The 16,413-nt window shown below is 31.9% G+C and overlaps 1 long non-coding RNA gene across 2 annotated transcripts in view; it reads right to left on the bottom strand.

The window, feature by feature from the left end:
• The window catches only part of LOC143059076 (uncharacterized), a 33,016-nt gene extending 32,003 nt beyond the window's left edge, over window positions 1–1,013 (bottom strand). For both annotated transcript variants that reach the window (XR_012973375.1, XR_012973374.1), the window contains exon 1: window positions 935–1,013. This is a non-coding gene — a long non-coding RNA (uncharacterized LOC143059076). The remainder of the gene's footprint in view (window positions 1–934) is intronic.
• Window positions 1,014–16,413: the final 15,400 nt, after the last annotated feature.

The following is a 16,413-nucleotide window of genomic DNA, read 5'->3' as shown; positions in this document are numbered from 1 at the left end:
TAAAAAAAATCTATGCACCAAGTGTGTGCCTGACATTAGATTTATATTTCGGGATTTTTCCCGAAATGTGAAAAGAAATTATTAGTCATGAGACCTAGCATATACATTTGATTTTTCGGGATAAATCCCGAAAATAATTGAAAACATCTGTGTTATGCATTTTGTAATTAGTTTATTTTTGTCAGGATATTTCCCGAAATGTGTTTCAGATCTGTTTGTTCAAACGCTTTGCCGACATATATGTCATAAAATTTAATGTTGAAAATGATTTCGGGATTTTTCCCGAAATGTTGAAAGAAATTATTAGTCATGAGACCTAGCATATACATTTGATTTTTCGGGATAAATCCCGAAAATATTTAAAGACATCTGTGTTATACATTTTGTAATTAGTTTATTTTTGTCGGGATATTTCCCGAAATGTGTTTCAGATCTGTTTGTTCAAACACTTTGCCAATATATATGTCATAAAATTTAATGTTGAAAATGATTTCGGGACATTTCCCGAATAAATAGTTGTCATATATACATTTTTACCACAAATATTTTAAAACTTTCATATATTTTGGGAAATTTCCCAAACATTTAATGTAAGTTTTATCAATTATAAGAATAAAAACATGGAATGTTGTAAAAAATGTGTGTTTCTTTATGAAATCTTCATTCATTTATAGTAAACATTGAAAAAGATTATAAAAAGGAATAAAATGGATTTTACTCTTTTAAAATAGAGTCTGTTATATGTGCCTTATTTGGTTTTCCCGTTTGAATGGTTTTACACTTTTGGGCCCTATATAGCTTGCTGTTCGGTGTGAACCAAGGCTCCGTGTTGAAGGCCGTACCTTGACCTATAATGGTTTAATCTTATTAATTGTTACTTGAATGGAGAGTTGTCTCATTGGCACTCATACCACTTCTTCTAATATCTACTTACCTCTACTGATGAAGCAGAGAAAGATAAGCAGCTCAATAGAAACAAAAACTCTACATTTCATCACGATGTTATCTGCAAAATATAAAGAATCTATTGTTAATAATCCAATTAAAAAAACAATCCTTAATGCAAATTGTTATAACATGTATAATATATTGAAAATTAAACCTTTTTAAATGGTGATTAATCATATCGTTTATTTTTCATCCGGCATTCTCTGTGTTTTTTTATTCAGGCTGTGTTGAGCTACTTTTCTGTTTGATAAATGTCTTAGTACAAATTTCAACACACATAGAAACGGACTAGTTTGTAGCAATAGCCCTATACCTGACTTGATGCATACATTTGAGAAGATTTGGTATGAGTGCCTTTCAGACTCTCAATCCAAGTCACAATTTGTACAAAGTCAACCATTATGGGTCAAAGTGCGATCAGCAACACGAAGCCTACTCTTACATCGAATAGCCAGCTATAAAGGGCCCCAAAATTGACTACTGGAAAACCCTTTAGACACTTGTGAATCACATCAACAAACGACAACCGCTAAATATCAGTTTTCTGACTTAGGACAGATGCAAAAAAAACCTTCACCGTTACCTGAAACAATAATTTTACATCACAATCTAACAAGGAACACTATAAAACAGTGCATTTTACGAAAATATGATGTGTTAGTAACGAGACTACTACTAGTATCACTTACCCTGAGATGTACTAAAAAATAAATTGCAAAAGTATAATATATTTCAAATCAAGAATCCTATTGACAAGCAAGGTAAATAATGAAATGCAAATATAAATTGTTGTTACTAAATTCTTCCGTTTCAAATTCCAGTTAGATGAAAGAATGACTTTTCAGTTAATATTATGCTTCTTTTGTGTAAAAACTAGGTTTGACGTTCCGCATCCTTTGTAATACTTAAAGTTTTTTTTAAATATCTCGCTACGAGTGTATTTTGTTTACATTTAAAACAAGTAATGAATACACGAAAAGTGTTCAACGATAGAGACATGGATACTAAGAGTTGTAACAAATAAATTATCCTAAACTATGTACCTTTAATACAGACAATTTTCATATTATTGCTTTTAACCATGTCATTTGTACTGTTCAACCTTTGTATTTTAATTCAAGTAAAAGAATGTGATATGCTTACACTATAATTTTGTTGAGTTTGTAAAAAAATGTATAATCAAACATATTTAGAAATACTTACCAACTATATCACCTAGTAAGTTAATAAATGATTTTCCATATCGATATGACTGATATCACTCTGTACAGTAACAAGTAGTTTCTCATAAAAACTATACTTGATACGGTCGACGCACTTCAGAAAAATGATACAACGAAAATATAAACAATAAGGTATCATGTCGTATATGAAAGAATTAGCCAATTTACATGTATTCATTAAATATTTCACGTCTACATAAGTAAATATTTTTTAAGATTGATTATCAATGAGACAATTATCAGTTAGAGATAAAACAAAACGGAGACGAAAGCAATTGCATGTGTACGGTATGCAAAAATGAGAAATACATATATGTACATTCAGCTCTAAAAGATTCCGACATAAAAATATAAAATAATTCGAATGAGACAAATAACACTATAATTTATGTATTGCAACCAACGAAAAAAAAATGATGCCAGCTATGAAGAGAAGACAAATTTGGACATTCACTTAAAGATTAGAATAGGTACAACATTTGTGTCAGCGCTCGACCTTTTCCCAGCTGTTTTAAAAACATAACATCAAAAACATTTAAACACTGGTAATACATTGCTTACCTTAAACCGGTAGAAGCAGGCATGATTTAATAAACATAACAACTATATACTAAGCTTAACTATAAGATTACAAACAGTGTACTTGCAATTCATACGTTACCTTTTTTTAATCATACCTTGTTACAATGTAGATATTACTACAAACGTACATATAGTATATAGTTGATTGGAATTGACCAAAGTTTGTTCTTTTTTCAGTGCTAAGAATTCAACATTTACAACGCTAACGATGTAATAAACTCTCTGTTCATTGAGAAATAGATGAACACATGATATGGAAAACCAAAATGTGCAAAACATAGATGTCTTAATCAACAATAAGTTATTTATCAACTCATACACTAGACTTCTTACCTAACTCTGGAGTATGATGGAGTTGTCTATCTTTGTCCTAATCCCAGCACCCAATGCCAAATATCTTCCACCTGTCAATTGAAGAATTACTTTATCTTTATGGACTCATTAAATATTGGAAAAGGATTGCAGAAAAATCTTCCAATGTTACAAAAACAAATTAATAACCTTTCGTGCACAATGGAAGGCTTTAAAACGAAAAAGCAATTTAGTCGGAAAAATCATATACATATGTGCTAGCGTGTATTTATTCACTATTGAATAAATACTGATATGATTTTGTAATTTATATTTTATTTCCTATTTGAATTTACTTTAAATAAAGATGATTTTATTCCTAATTCATATTTGTATTTTCGTTTTCAAATAGAATAATTACGGATTGTAATTAATTATGAGTGGAGCTATTCGTATTTTATATTCACGGACTTTGACGAATGACTAGTTTGGCCTTGATTGTTACTCACTTCTACTATTCTGATGGTCAGTGTTTCACGCTTGATTTGACCGCAAACTTTCTGCTATTTCATTGGTTATATATCTTTTGGCGGTTTATTTCTATTCAGTCTATATTTAATTGTGGATTGATGTTCAAACCGAACAGACGTTTCATATACTTTATTTGCTGTTTCATATTTTGTACTATTTGTATTGGAGGAATTCCACGATTATTTCAGGTCAGTTTGCTCACTTATCTCTAGATATTCTGTCTTTATCTTATTTTCATTGTAATTTTATTACCGGGTTAATCAGTATTTCACGCATGAGTAACTTTCCCTTTTAGCATGACTTTGTAGTAAGAATGTGTATCGTGTGATTGGTGAGCGAATGTTGTAAATCATTTAAAAGGTTAACGTAACTTTTATAACAGGCACATTATTGATTTACATTTGAGCTACATAATGTAAGTCTGGGAATAAATAGAGTAAATATAAACGTATTGAATGGCGAATATTTGAGCAGAATGAGTCCGAGAGTAAATGAGTAAAATGTTAACTTGATAAATACTTTTCAGAGTCTTTATAATATTTTTGTCTCCAATAGATAGATTTTAAGTACTATAAAAGTCTGTGCATAGTAACTATAGTTTAGTATTTATTATACAGGTATTTGACAGAGTTCTGCATATGATGAAGGCATAACCTTTGTACCTTATACGAGGTAAGAATGAGTGTTCATTTGTAGTTGCTTATTATTTTATTAGCTTAGTTCTTTTGCTTTGTTTAGCTTAGCTTAGCTTTATTAGTTAACTGCTTTTTGGTATTGGCCTAATTAATGCTTATTTTGCTTAGACTGTTTGTTTATAGTTTTAACGGCTAATTCGTATATTATAATGTTTTGTTAAGTGAGAAACTATGTTTCTATTTTGCTTTTCTGACAAGTTAAATTCTGTTTCGAATGTCACCGAAAGTTATATTTTGATTAAATAAGGTTAATTGCACATTTTGGTAATTTCATAAGCTGTGACGTAGTTTACAGTAAATTGGTTAATTATTTGAAAGTACACATGTACATATTACGTAAATTTGTCAAATTGATATAATACATGTTTTAAGAGAATTGACTTATATACGTTGTTATTAAATGTGATATTATATTACAGGGTTTCTTTTGATGCTTCATTGAATAATAAAACTATCCAGAACCCTATACAGTCTACTATTTATTCATGCCCAGATAGTGCGACTACATTTTGACGTTAATTGGTGGATAGTTAAGGATTCACGACAAAGCATCTAGATAGAAAAGATCAAAAAAGGATCCGTTGGCACCGACCGGAATATTCCAAGTTAGAGAAAATAGTGAACTGTAGCTACAACGCATGGACATTTGTGTACAAGTTCAAGAAAAGATCTGATATTTTGTGTTTAATCTTGTATTTGTAAGTTTCTTTTCATTTATAATTGATTTATATGTATGTTGACCACATGACTATTGGTATTGAGTAGCGATTTATTCAGAATTTATTGAGAAATTTGAAAATATTGTCTTTGAAAATTTCGACGATTTTTCATTTGTAACAAAACTGAATTTTTACACATAGATTAGAAACACTTTAGAATAGGTGACACTTGTCAATCATTGAAGGTTAATGTTGAACATCACTTGGTGTTGATTGATTATATGTACATGTATGTTTACATTTTAACTATACATTGATACTTGACCACCAGACCACAACCTCCACCCCCCTTTGAGGTCAAACTGGGTCAACACAGGTCAAGGTCAACCGGAAGAACATACCCATCCTGTATAAACATAAACATTGTGACAACGTACCATTGATTAAATGTTTGAAAATTTAATATTAAATTCTCAAGCCACTGAAATGCGAATTAACAATAGTTTGCAATCTATTTAATTTTGTCACAAACAAGAGTTGTTTTTCGTAGTAGTGCATACACGCATACACTTTTGTGAGATAAAGCCTTACACATATATACTTTGCATACACATTTACACAAGAACATAGCATACACACATTACATTTATGTGATTATTTTTTTTTTCATTTATACTATACCACATAGGTTGCAATTTTGCGCAACATTTATATGATTACGCGGTATAGATGTGATGTTAGTTACATGTACATAAGAATTATTAGACATTGTGATTAGTAATTATATTGACTTAGATGTCTAGTTTGTGATATATTGTTGATTTTTACATAGAATTTTCAGCACAGACTTAGAAACTTGTGATATTGGTATATTATTTTTTTTTATTACTGACATAGGTGATACATAAGGTTGATATTGATAAACTTAGTGTGAATCTTGGTGTATGATAGAGTTATAGTGCATGTTATATATGTGATACCATTCCTTATACCTTTGCATGTGAACCCATCCATATATCTGCACACATACCTAGTAACACTTGTACACTTACACTTGAGTGAGATCTAAGTTTGTTGTCTGTACTATCAGGTCTTGTTTCTGCCATCTATACAGTTACTCTTAGGTTAGTGCTAGTGATATTCACTACTACCTGATCTCTAATATTTCTATACTTAGAATATTTCTATCCCAGACTAATCCTTGGTATTTAGTGGACAGTTAAGACTTTACTTGAGCATATTATAGTTTATACAGTGAGTTATAGTACATGTAGTATATTACAGGTATATATACAGTTTTCCTTTTGCCGGATAGATTTTGATTTTGTTCTGGATTGTCACACTGGAATTTCTTTTCAACATGGCTACTAAGCTCAAGGGAGAAGAAATTATTACTGCACAGCCAACAAGTCCAAAACGCCTACAGCTGAGATGATGAAGACTTTTGAGATGTTTGAAAAGATGGGAGCTAAACCTAAAGCTGATACCCCTGAGGACTTAAAGAATTTTGATAATGGAATATCTGTTGTCACAGGGAGCACTCAAGGAACAGAAACCAGAACCAGCTCCTAATTTACAAACACATTTACTTGTAGCACCACCTAAACCAGTTAATGTGACCAAGATGATGATGAACCATCCACCAAAGATAACCTGGTTTTCAGGAACAGACCCAAAGGCAGGCGACACCACCTATGAATTATGGAGACATGAAGTCCAGTGTTTACTTAAACAGAATTATGAGCAAGATGCTATATTGAATGCAGTAAGAAGATCATTAAGAGGGGAAGCAGGACTTGTTGCTATGAGGTTGGAACTCAACGCAACTGTAAAAGATATAATCCAGAAACTTGATAGCATATATGGAAGCGTGGACAAGAAAGAAGAGCTTTTAGCTGAGTTTTATGGTTCAAGGCAACGACCAACAGAAAGTGTAACAACCTGGAGTTGTAGACTGGAAGGAATTATTGGAAAAGCAGTTGATAGAGGACTTGTACGCAGACAATATGTTGATAACATGTCTCATGCAATGATTTGGACAGGATTAAAACCACATTTGAAGGATATTTCAGGACATAAATATGATAATGACTGGATCCGGCTCTGGTGAACGTGTTTTTTTTGTATGGCTTTTAATTTTAGTTAATTTTTAGAGTTTAGTGTAACATCAATTTTCCCTTAGCTAGTGCATAATTTTGTTTAGGGGCCAGCAGAGGACCACCTTCGGTGCAGGTTTTTTTCTTGCTGCGTTCAAGACCCATTTTGGACTTTATTTGTTGTCTGCCCATTTCTTGGATTGTTATATCGTTGAAATATTCCCCATTTAAATTCTCAATTTTATTTCTAGACAAATTCACGAGATAACAAATATAAACCATATATATTCACATTACCAACGAATCTCTTGCGAAAAAATATTAAGGAAGATTTTTAGCTTCTCAACGTAAAGATTTGTGTTAAACTGCTATATATCGAATGAAATATTTCTGATAAAGTGTGTGGCTCATTTTTTTTTTTGACATTTTGATGTTTGTTTGAAAAAGTCAAAGCAAATAAACTCATCATACATGTAGATACCATGATTGGAATTTTGTATATGCGCAAAACACGCGTTTGTCAACAAAAGACTCGTCAGTAACGCTCCAAACTAAGTCAAGATAAAAAGACCAAATAATATTAAAAAAAATAGCATTGAGGCCCACAAATTCCTGTTTTTGTTTGACAAATACAGCTAATGTAATCGACTCTTGAGGTTGAAAAGCCTTAGAATTTAAAAAATATCGAAGTTTTGTAAACAGTTAATTTGTAATCTAAACCATATAAATAATAATTCATGCCAAACATAGAAGTGTTAACTACTAAGCTGGTGATACCCTGGGGGATAATGATTTGTCAAAAGTTAATGAAGTCAAACGAGCAGAATTTATTCTAGTCAAGGTGTTTGATACCACTTTAAGCTCAATTCTGTAAAAGCAAATACTACCTCAAGATTATATTTAATCTATGCTTTAATTTATTGGTTTTAGCTATGAAATAGTAGCACTAAGCCCTGGAGTTGTAAAAATTATCCCAAAGAAACAAGAAGACGATTGGAAATTTTATTCAAAATGATACAGATACAATTGTGCATGTCTTTGGTGTTACTTTTAATGGTGTTCGTCTCCATCTAAGAGTTTGGTGTTACGTCTGATGAATGAATGTTACTTTATTCGAGTGCGACTGTTTGTCAGTCGCCATGGATTTTCTTCTGTAGGATGAATGTTACTTTATTCGAGTGCGACTGTTTGTTAGTCGACATGGATTTTTTTCTGGAAACTAAATATCACTTTATTCGAGTGCGACTGTCGAGTTAGTCGACATGAATTTTCTTCTTAATGATGAATGTTACTTTATTCGAGTGCGACTGTTTGTTAGTCGACATGGAGTTTTTTTCTGGATGTTTAATGTTACTTTATTCTAGTGCGACTGTCGAGTTAGTTGACATGGATTTTCTTCTGGATAATGAATTTTACATTATTCGAGTGCGACTGTCGAGTTAGTCGACATGGATTTTCTTCTGGATGATGAATGTTACTATATTCGAGTGCGTCTGTTTGTCAGTCGACAAGGATTTTCTTTTGGATGCTAAATGTTACTTTATTCGAGTGCGACTGTCGAGTTAGTTGACATGGATTTTCTTCTGGATGATGAATTTTACATTATTCGAGTGCGACTGTTTGTTAGTCGACATGGATTTTCTTCTGGATGATGAATGTTACTTTATTCGAGTGCGACTGTTTGTCAGTCGACAAGGATTTTCTTCTGGATGCTTAATGTTACTTTATTCGAGTCCAACTGTCGAGTTAAAAGACATGGATTTTCTTCTGGATGATGAATGTTACTTTATTCGGGTGCGACTGTTCATCAAAAGATGTAAAGACAGATCTACCATAATCAAAGGCGCGAATGTCTATTAAGTGATAAGGTTTTAAACTTTTATCTAGTAAGCATGTCCCATAGACTTATAAAAAAGAAGATGTGGTATGATTGCCAATGAGACAACTGTCCACAAGATACCAAAATGACACAGAAATTAACAATAATAGGTCAGCGTACGGCCTTCAACAATGAGCAAAACCCATAGTCATATATAAAAGGCCTCGCACTGAGAATGTAAAACAATTCAAGCTAGAAAACTAACGGCCTTATTTATATAAAAAAAAAACATGATAGAGGGATCCCAACCCCCCCTCACCTGGGACTGTGGTATATAAGTACAACATAAGAACGAACTATAAAGTAAGTTGAAAAAGGCTTGTTTGTTTGCTATACATAACTATTGGTTCAACCATTAACACTTGCCCACATTCTTTGACAAACTGTAATCAATTCTTATATTTCATATACCTTATATTACCTATATATGGATTATATTTAGTCAATAAAATTAAAGGAATACATTTTTTTTTAAGTTTCAATGCTGCGATATTTCAGTAGGATTAAGAAATAACTCATCTGTTATACATGATTTATCTATTTTGACGTTATTCAATCTACATTAAGTTAGAAATTAATGTCGCATTCGTTCTTTTTTATGCTTGGTTGTTGTGTAAGATGTGAGAGATCGAACAAGATCCAATTAGAGTTCAAGTAGTTTGTCAAAATTTAAATAAGATCACAACCTAAAATACAACGAATACAAGACGAGCTTGTTCGGAGTTTTGAATTCTAACAAGTTTGGATTCGTTTTTGAGCATGAGAATGAAAACATGCCTATCACAACACAGATGGGAAATAAGTTTTAATATAGAAACTATTGACGAACAATGAAAAAATATTTATTCACTAGCTTTCAAATGATCTATTGAAAGCAAACTACAAGCTTTCCAATATAAACTATTACACATAATAGTCTGACATAAATATCTTCTTGAAACATATAAACTTTCCTTAACTAATAAATGTGCCAGTTGTAAAGAAATAAAAACTACGAAGCATAATTTTTTTTGAATATACAGACATAAAACAATTTTGGAGAGATTTTTCCAATTGATGTTACATTTGTTTTCAGTTTTTTGAGTAAAACTTATTTTGAATAAAGGCAGTGTCATTTTTGGCGTATTGAATTCTGATAACTTAGATATAGGAAGATGTGGTGTTAGTGCCAATGAGACAACTCTCCATCCAAATTAAAAATTTTAAAAGTAAACCATTATAGGTCAAAGTACGGCCTTCAACACGGAGCCTTGACTCACACCGAACAACAAGCTATATAAATCTAAGGTTTAAATTTTTGTATTCTACACAAAGAAGACACAACTAGACAGACTGTTTATATATGTGCAAGCTTTTCTTAATTTTTTTGAAAAGACGTCTGGAGATATTAGAATATTTTCATATTTCTAAAGACAAACACTTTTGTCATTTGTCAACAGATGGGGGAGATTTATGGAAGCTATTTAATTAAATTTATGTTTTAATATGGTTATATTATAATGTATTCCAAAGTATTCCTAAGACGTATCATATACTGAGTATTTACACCACTAATTTTTACTTTGTCTTATTACCATGATATCAATAGTATAAGAATGCCATACATGTCATATCGTTTACTTATGGCTTGTAAAAATGTATGTATGCACTGTATTTTGAACACCATTAAGATCAATAAAGAATAAAAAAGACGTTATAATAAACCCTATCTAAAATTTGGTAGATTTTACTTTTTTCATGATCCAGAATGCCATATGTTGTAAATATTTGACCTTGAGTTACATAACGTCTGTAAATTGTGATAATGTTCATTGTTGATGTTCAGTAATGGATTGAAAACATTTGCAAGAAGAAAACAATATTTTATTTCATCCTATTTTTCATGATATATAAAACATATATCGTCCCTGTACATGCCATGATATTTCGTCTTTATGTTAAAATGCAGAAACTATTTGAATCATAATTTCAAACATACGTATACCACATATTTTCGGTTTAAAGGAACAGTTGCCCATAGCCGTATCTATGTTTTCTTTTAATATTTTCAAATCAAATTCAAACACATTAATTCATGTTAATTGTTATCTTTAATAGTTTTCAGTCAAAAGATGAATTAATTCGTTGACCGCAGGAGCACTGACTGTCAATGTGATTTTGGATTTTATCACTATATCACACTTCTATAAATAACTGTTATTCAAGTTTGAAATTTAACTAACTATAAAACCAGCTATAACCCGTTGTTTACTTAGGAAAATTATTATACCAAGTTAAAAACATAACAGTTGTTTATCACTCGTTCCGTTTATTGATATGGTATAAATTTCTCACTGATATTAATGAAAGATGGAAGTATCTGGTATATTGGTAGACTGAACTTTACGATGCTTCGTTAGGGATCTATGCATACACAAAATGTATTGAGTGCGACAATATACTAATGCATGGCCTTAATGGGTTTTTTTTTGCTGAATATGACATATAGTGCGCACAAGTTAATATTTTGTGTGCGTGATATGAAAATATTTTGAGCTTCAACTAATAGTTAGTGTGCTAAACATAAACATATTGTTCGCACAAATTCTGTGAAATCTAGATGTGGCAGTGCTGTCAAAGGTCTCCAGTGCAGAGAGATTCATCAGTCTTCAACGATTTTATAAGATTTCATTTTGACACGAGGCTAAATTTCAAGAAAATTGTCTCACTTTTCGCAAAACAACATCAATAATGTAAAGTATAATTGACACCTGACACATATTCCGGTAGCTCCATTTGAAGATTTTGTTGCATTATTTAACAAAGAAACAGTTATATCTCAATTGTAATAATAAATGTCCGTCTTCGTCTTATAGAAAAATACATTAACGCTATTTTGTGCCTTCGTCATTTGATCTTTTTGGTGATAATTTTTCATATCATGCTACTCACTTGAGATGGAAAAGTATCGTCAGAAACTAAGAAGGCAAGTGGCGTTGTTTATGACATTGAAATCATAAAAGTTACAGATCAATTTTGAGCTTTTTCATAAAGAAAGATAATTTCTGAATCAACTGATCCAGTCTGATACAAGGATATCAAATCTAGATGTCGTAACAGTAAACAGCTTTAAAACTAAAACCAATGCCTCAGGGAGTAGCTCGGCCAGAAGTTGTTATTAATGACCTCACCTTTTAAAGAATATGCTGGTCCTAAAAATTATAAGATTAAAATTCCCTTCTGTATTATCACCACGAGTAGCTAGAAGGGTGTCGGACTGGGCCAGTCATTTTTTTTTTCACGCCAGACCATGGGCAATTAAGGAAATATTGAATAGTTGACAGTTATGTGAAAATCCGTATAATATATAGAAAATGTCAGAAGTCTCTTCACGACAAATATCTTGATGTTTCTGCATTTCAATCCGCAATAAATCTGAGGACTTATACCTTGATTGTATTGGTTATCTAAGCATCATTTAGCTCTGGACCAAAAACGGTATATAGTAGGCTCTTCTGCATGTTCTACATTGTCCGTTACATCAACCAAAATGTAGTTCGCAGTAAGAAAGGGATAACAGAATTACTGGGACACTATTTCAGTATTTCGATGGTTAAATAAAGGTGGGGATTTTCCAGTTCGGCAGTTAAAGTTTAAGATAGTCCTGTTAGAATAAGATGAATTTCTGTAATATAACCAACTAAAGCTATTCACATACTACCTTATATTAAATTATATGTTTTACAATTATTAATCAATATAATGAGAGATCAAAATAGATGCAAAGTATACATAGTGATAACAATCTATGTTTTGGAATTTTGGGTCCTCAATGCTCTTCAACTTTGTATTTATTTGACTTTTCAACTATTTTGATCTGAACGTCACTGATGAGTCTTATGTAGACGAAACGCGCGTCTGGCGTATCAAATTATAATCCTGGTACTTTTAATAACTAATTATTCAATGGGTATTGTTCATATGTATAAACAATACACTATTTATTACGTTTGATAATTGACAATCAAAACGACAGGCTGCTTCATAGCTACACAAATTGCATAATGTCATAATAAAACTATATGCACCAAAGCCCCAATAAATTAAGGTTTAATTACACATGAACTCGTGTTGTTGTTTTACTGGAGATGACGTTTGTGTTTGTATACGCGCACCATGGATACCATTTCAAACTGTGAATTTATTCAATTCATCGTTTCAGAATCTAACGTATCCTGGGTAATATTTTAAAAAGTGTACACCAAAACGTCCTGATTGGTAAAAAAATATCATAAACAATGGAAATTTAACCAATGACGTGTCGTTATTTTCATTTTCATTTAACGCAGTTAATACTACTTATTTCTTCTAACAGTACAACTATTTTTGGCACTGTTGTGGTAAAATCCTGATTTTCCTGTTACATGTTCCATCCCTTTTCATTTTGTATATTTTCTACATTTTCTACTTACTCTTTTTATCAGTCATCACCGTCCTACTATTTTTATCAGTTGTTTACAGTCACCGTTGCCTCAAACGCACGATCAGATTATAACCATTCTTATATTTTGAGCACATTAAGCCCCAACGCGTGTCCTATTCTACAAAAAGTATCTACTATAATAATACCGTTATGTCAAAACGTTGACCTAATTACATATAGAGCACGCGTTGGGACAACTTACTCACGATCTACTCGATTATCTAAGCATCTACGCCTTACTCTATATCAACTTGTGTTATACCTGATCATAACCAAGTACAAATCTTTTGGTATATATTGATATGTCTTAAATCGAATAATATGCAACATTGGAATAAAAAAGTTAGTTTATGCTTTACTGAATGTTAGATTGAACTATTACTCAAAACGAGAACATAAACTTAATGATCTTCAGGATGTGAATATGAGCGTATTGTCGTCGTTGATGATTTTACTGACCATCATAACTATTGCCACGAGTTTATGGTTATTTAATCTCATGTATAGAGCTGGTGATATAGAAAAAAATCCCGGTCGAATCTTAAATTCTACAAGTAGTTATAGCAGCTGTTCAACACATTCCGACTCCTTGCTCACTGGTAGTCATTTCCTAACCTTTTCATGTTTAAATACACAAAGTTTCCTAGCGAAACGAGACTTAATTGAAGCTGGGCTTAGCGACAGAGATATTTTGTTTTTTTATATTTTGTTTCCAGTTTGAAGAGATAAATTCAAACTTCAACTTGAAAATTTGTTCCATAAAAGGAAAAACCCTTTGAAATATATACAGTGACAATGACAGACAAAAAAGGCCTATTTTAAAATTCTGTCCAGGTACACCCATAAGGAAGAAATATTTGTTTTTAAACAAATTTATTAAAAAATATTTCCCATTCAAACAATCTCCAATCATTTCATTCGTGTATTAAATTTCCCAATTAAAATGCCGTTATGGAATTGTAAACGGGCATGCATGATAACATCGACTTTCGCTGAATATTTTATACATCTTGTTGATATTTATATCAGTAAAGAAAAGAACTACTTTCATAATTCCTACAATACTTTGGCTTAATAAGTAGAAGATGGCTTCTGGTCAAAAATTGTTTCTCTTAAGTATTGTTGCTCTGAAGACTTTAGGTAAGACTAACATTACTTAATTCTTTGTATTGCATGAAGAATGAATTCTACATACATGTTTTCTAAATTCTGCGTTCCCGTTGTTTCTTTTATAATGAAGGAAAAATGTAAAGAAGTTTTTTAGTTGAATTGAAAGGTTTTAGATGCCGGATTTAAAAACACTTTACCTTGAAGCTATTGTTGTTTGGTTTTTTTTTGTCTTTTTTTTTTCATTATTTTATTGAAAGGTTTTGTTGAGAACAGTATCAATTACGTTGTATATCAAAATATTTTTAAATAAACATTGAATACGTTTTCACTGCTAGAGAGGTTTCATATGCGAGAACAACCTGTAAAATTTGAACTTTACTCTATAAGTTTGAACCATGTAACTCCGAGAGAGAAAACCCCGAAAACTAGTTATTTTATCTTTGTAGTTTATCGACATAAAAGTCAAAGCTACAGTTGTTATTGATATCAAATCCGAAATCTGAATTTTTCTTCAAAAACTGAACAAAACAATTACAATTTACTGAGCTTACGTCATTATGTGATTACTTGGACACCCCCATAAGGGACCTCTGTAATATAAAAGACGTTTGTAGCGTAGTATTAAGTACATATGTTCGTCCTTCCGTTTGTTTGTTACGTCATTGTCAGTTTTTCTTCGACTTAATGATATTATAAATAACATCATTAGTTCAGGAACAATCAGACGAATTACATAAATACAGAGTTCTCAACAAAAGGGGCAGAGTTTCAAAATTTATGCAGCATTGATGATTCCGAACAAAACTCGAAACGATGACTTTTTAATACAGGGACGGATTCAGAAGGGGCGTGGCGGGCTTGCACCCACCCCCCCCCCCCCCCCTCTCTCGCTAAAATTTTCAAAGCATGGGTTGTCCTCAGCTGAATAATGCATATTTCGATAATCTTACCTCAAAAAACTGTTTGCTTCACTCCACGTGCCTAAACAATTAAGTTTACGCCCCCCCCCTAAACCTAAAATCCAAGATCCACCCCTGTTTAATGAACAATTCCGTAATTTACCTGAGTAAAGTGCCCTTTTTTCAAACTGAATTATAAGTAGTAGGATATAGCAAATTAATTTTATAGTAACTGGAATAGACTGTTTCCCTGTCCTATATCTGTTACTTTTTCCCCTGTTGTTTCCAAAGTTCGATTTAATGTTTTGTGTACTGCTTGTTTATTCGTCTTTTTTATTCTAGTCATTTTGCTGTCGGTTTTTCTTCTTTTATTTTTTAATGTCCCTTTAATACAAGTGTCTTATACTCTCTTTTTTGTCATATATTTTTCTGTCTTAATCTGAAAGAAATTGATTGGTTTATATACATTGTCTTACAGGACTGGTAATTGAAAATACATTTACAACACCCAATATTGGATACAAGAGTTTATTTGACATCGCTGATTATATGCAGTACCTTGTTGATATCAACAAAAATGGTCTCGATTTAAGTGGAATTACGACGCTAACATTTAAGGTGAAGGCGTGTCATGATGCGTCAATTATTATGTCCAATTCAGACGATGGAAACTCCTCCAAGCCTTTTTATGATTTTATAATTGGTGGCTGGTATAATCAAAAATCAGCTATTGGAAGACGGAATGACGATTCACTTACACCGGGTAGCAAACAAAAGAAAATATTCATCACTCCTGACATTTGTCAATGTGATGAATACCGACCATTCTGGATCAGTACCACCAACGGTGTTCTAATGATGGGAAAAGGACTTATCGTTGGTATAAATGTTATAGCTGAGTGGACCGACCTAAATCCTTTTACAATACGAAGCATAGGAATATACACAAACGTGGGAACAATAGGAGAATGGAAGGTTCAAATAGGAGGTAATTTTAAAATTAAGAATGTAAATGGGGAATGTGTCAAAGCAACAACA

The sequence above is a fragment of the Mytilus galloprovincialis genome, chromosome 14, assembly GCF_965363235.1.
Source record: "Mytilus galloprovincialis chromosome 14, xbMytGall1.hap1.1, whole genome shotgun sequence".
NCBI lineage: Eukaryota > Metazoa > Mollusca > Bivalvia > Mytilida > Mytilidae > Mytilus > Mytilus galloprovincialis.
The sequence above is the reverse complement of the archived record's forward strand: the minus strand, read 5'-3'. Positions and strand labels throughout refer to the sequence as shown.